The sequence below is a fragment of the Equus przewalskii genome, chromosome 21 (assembly GCF_037783145.1).
Source record: "Equus przewalskii isolate Varuska chromosome 21, EquPr2, whole genome shotgun sequence".
NCBI classification, from domain to species: Eukaryota; Metazoa; Chordata; class Mammalia; order Perissodactyla; family Equidae; genus Equus; species Equus przewalskii.
This window is the reverse complement of record NC_091851.1, coordinates 6,675,560-6,680,135: the sequence shown is the minus strand read 5'-3', so window position 1 is coordinate 6,680,135 and position 4,576 is coordinate 6,675,560.

The window sequence follows — 4,576 nt, the reverse complement described above, 5'->3', positions numbered from 1 at the left end:
GGGGTGGAGGGGGAGAGCCAGAGGGGACACGCTGCTGTTCAGTGACTGTTAGATGCACGCCTGCTGTGATATTGGATGGATGTTTCTTTGGGAGAAAGGAATTCTAATCTGTTATGTTTCTTTTTCTCTTCATCAGACTTGAGAGAGGTTTGTCAATATTATTAATAATTTCAAAGAATTAGTTTTACCTTTGTTGATTTTTCTCTATTGTGAGGTCAGTTTTCTAAGGATTATGAGAGGAGTTGATAGAGCTTCTCTAAAAGTAGGATAAGAAATGACCCCAATTCTTTAAAAATCTCAAAGCTTAAAGAGTCGGAAGAGACAGAAGACAGGATATGGTCCACACCCCACCCCATATTACGGGGAGGGTGGCCCTGCATTGCGTCTTGGTAAGTGTGTACCCAGCCCTGCTTGAATACTTCCAGTGCTGGGGAGCTCACTTTTTCAGAAAGCTGCCTATTCTCCGGTTAAACAACCATGATGTTAGGAAGCTTTTCCTTCTGCTTTATGGAAATCTGTTTCCCTGCATCCCTTCTCGCGTCCACATTCTGCCCTCAGGGGCTGCTGACACTGCCTGCACCCCCTCTCCCCAGTGGTTCTTCAAATGCATGAAAAGAGCCATTGGTGTTCTCGCATAGGACTTCTTTTCTCCAGTAATGTATAGTCAGTTGAAAATAGACGGGTACAAACCTGCTCAGTGGCATCTTCACAGCATATAGTTACAAGGAGAGGTTAGGATGTTGGGGAAATAGTCCTTTTAAAAAATCTTTTTTTTTGTACTTTTCACTGAAGTATAATATAGTGTTGGAAACAAATGCACAAATCATAAGTACCCAGCTAGATAAACTCTCACAAACTGAATTCACCTGTGGAGACAGCCCTCCAGAACAAGACACAGCTGCCTGCTCTCATACTCCATTCAACTTTAGACAGGCTTCCCTGCGGGTACATAAGACAAAAAAGAAGAAATAAAAGTATAAGGACTATAAAGGAAAAAACAAAACTATCATTATTTGTAGTCAGAATGATTGTCTATATGGAAAACTCAAGAGAATCTACAGATTAATTAAAGAATTAATAAAACAGCAAGATTGTTTTGTAGAAAATGTATGTGTGTGATTGGGTGGGTGGGTGTGTGAGTCAGTTGTGTTTCTACATATCAGTAACAGAAAAATTATAGCAGTCTAATGAAAAAACAGAACAGCAACCAAAACAGAAAGTGCCTTTAAATAAATTTTTTAAAATATCGTTCAAGGTCTTTGCAGATAAAATTAGAAAACTTTTGTTGGAAGACATTAAAAAGACACGTTAAGGGGAATGATGAGCCAAACAACAAACTGAGAGAACATTTTGAAACACATTTATCCTACAAATGATTAGAATCCAGAATATATAAAGAACTCTTATGAATGAAAAAGAAAAAGAGAAACAAAAAAAAAAGTGGCAAAAAACATGAAGAGGTGTTTCCCAGAAGAGGAAACAAGAATGGCCTATCAACACTTAACAGGATGCTCAATCTCATTAGTAAACAGGAAAATGCAAATTAAAATGACAATGAAATACTATTCATGTTTACTGGACTAGCAAAATTTACAAGTTTGACAATATTAAGTGTTGTTGAAGATATGGAACAATGAGACTGTTTGTACATTGCTAATGGGAATATAGATTCATTCAAACATTTTGGAAAAGAATTTGACTTTATCTAGTAAAATTGAACATACACATATTAAATGAGCCAGAAATTCTGCTCCAAGTTTTGTAATCTAGAAAATGTCTAGAACTTTGGCACCAAGAGTCACAGGCAAGGATATTCATAGTAGCATCATTCATCATACTCAAAAAATAAAAACCTGAACACAACCCGAATGCCCATCAATAACTGATGGGGTTAACATACAGTGATAAGTGCCACAGCCACACACATTAACAAAGGGAAATCTCAAAAACTTATTGTTGCGTGCAAAAAGCAAGTTACAGAAGAATTGTACTATAAGACTCACATTATTTTTAAAAACAGATCAAAGTAAACAATATTTTTTTGAAGAATGCAAACCCATATGTTAAAACCATTAGGTAAGCAAGCAACAAGTTGGAAGAATCTCTAGAGAACTATGCCGAGTAAGAAAAGCAATCCCAAAAGTTGTGTATTATATGATTCCATTTATGTAACGTTCCTGAAAGGACTAAATCATAAAAACGGAGAAAAGATTAGTGGTTATCAGGACTTAGGACTTTGTAAGGACAACATGAGAAATCCTTGTGGTGGTGGAACTGCTCAGTAACTGTAGTAGTTGATACATGAACCTACACATGTGATAAAATTGTATAGAACTAAATACCCCCCCCCACCAACACACACCATGGAGCACAGGTAAAACTGGGTAAATCTGAATGAGACCTGTGGACTGTCTCAATGTCAGTATCCTACTGGCGATACTGTTCTCTAGTTCTGCAAAATTTACCAATGGGGGAAACTGGATGAATGGCACACATGAATCTACATAATCTCAAAATTAGTTTAATAAAAACCAAACAAACATTGAAAGTTGCTAAGAGGGAAAACCTTAAAACTTCTCATTACCAAAACAACTGTAAGCATGGGTGGTGATGGATGTTAACTAAACTTATTGTAGGGGATACGTGCCACGCTTGAGGAAACCCATTTGCACAGCTTTACTTTGAGGCAATTTCCCCTTGTGAGTCTCACCTCCTGGCAAAGGAGCCAGCAAATTGCTCTCCTAGACTCCCTTGCTGCTGTGTGACCCAGGTTCTATGGCTAGGACATAGCCACACACTCCATTTAGGAACGAGGCGGTGGTCAGCGTCCTTGTGGTCAGCCAGGATGATAGTCTCGGAGGTGCCCTGGTCCAGACATGGCTGCAACAGAGCCCCTGTTGGAGAGCCTAAAACTGCAATTTGCACAACGTTTAGGGTGGCTGGCTCCTCTGGTCTCCTGGAGATTCCAAGAGCTCCCTAAAATCCTTTAATAAATTCCTTTTCTGATTAAACAAGCTCGAGTGGGTACTGTTGCCGCATCTCAGGTCATTTATTCTGCAATTGGCGTTGTCCCCAGGACCGCATTAAGACTTCAGCTGTCTTCTAATCAAGGACAAGATTAGAGTGTCTCATCCCCACCCTACTGTAATTCAAAATAAAAGCAATACTAAACCATAGAATATGTACACTTAATTTAAATTTCTTCTTTCTTGACTAATTTGCAAGGTTTTGGTTAAATTCATTGAAGCAAAATCTCTCTCTCTCTCTTCCCTCTGCCCCTCTATTTCACGCTCCTGCTTTTCTGGAGCCCTAAATGTATGCTTAACCCGCCTCTAGTCCTGCACTGTCCAAAAGAAGCCTGCCAGTTGGTCTTACGTGGCTGTTGAGCACTTGAAAGGTGGCTGGTCTGAACTGAGGTGTGCTATAAGCGTAAAATACATACCAGATTTGGAAGACTTACTATGAAAAAAAGACTATAAAATACTTCTTAGTTTTGTATATTGATTTACATGTTGAAATGATAATATTTTGGATATATTAGGTTAAATAAAATATAATATTAAAGTCAATTTCAGGGTGTTTTTTTTTTTTTGCTTTTTTAAAGATTTTATTTTTCCTTTTTCTCCCCAAAGCCCCTCGGTACAAGTTGTGCATTTTTAGTTGTGAGTCCTTCTGGTTGTGGCATGTGGGACGCCACCTCAGCATAGCTTGGTGAGCAGTGCCATGTCCGCGCCCAGGATCTGAACCGGCGAAACCCTGGGCCACCGAAGCAGAACGTGCAAACTTAACCACTTCGCCACGGGGCCAGCCCTTTTTTTGCTTTTTTATACAACTACTGGAAAATTTAACGTTACGTTTGTGGTTTGCATCGTATTTCTATTGGACAGTGTTGGTCTAGACTATTCAAGGTTGACATGAAGAGCCTGTGTTGTTCTGCAAGACTGTCCTTAGGCATCCCAACATTTTCATGGTCAGCATTGTGATTTGGGGGGGTGACAGGGAGATGGCATCGGGAGGCCAATGACTTGGCTTTGAAACCCAGCTCTGCCATTTACAAGCTGTAGGAACACAGCAAAATCATTTAAGTTCTCTGAGCTTCTGTGTCTCCAACCGTAAAATGGGACAATAATGTGTCTCTTATCTACTTCACAGGGTTACTTCAAGAATCAAATGGAATCATTTTTGTGAATGTGCTTGTAGGAAGCATTTTCCTAATGTTCAAATAACAGTGACCAACGTTAATCAAACGCCTTCTATGATCTGGACGCTGCCCTAGACACATTGTTTGACTAAGCAACCGTTTGTGGGAGAAAAATACTCTTTTTATTCCCATTTCACAAGTAAGAAAACTAAGGCTTAGAAAGGTCAAGAACCCCTGTTCTTAAGCTCCTCATTAGGGATGCACCACAATGCTGAGAATGAGTATCCTGACCTCAGCAGAAACCAGCAGTGTTCAACAGGGCCCCCAGTCTGCCTGGGATGTACCGTGTGGGGACCCCCTCGCCTGACGGTTACTCAGTCTACAAACGCACTCAGAATTTTCCAAGAACAGATTTAGGTGTCTGCTCCACACTAA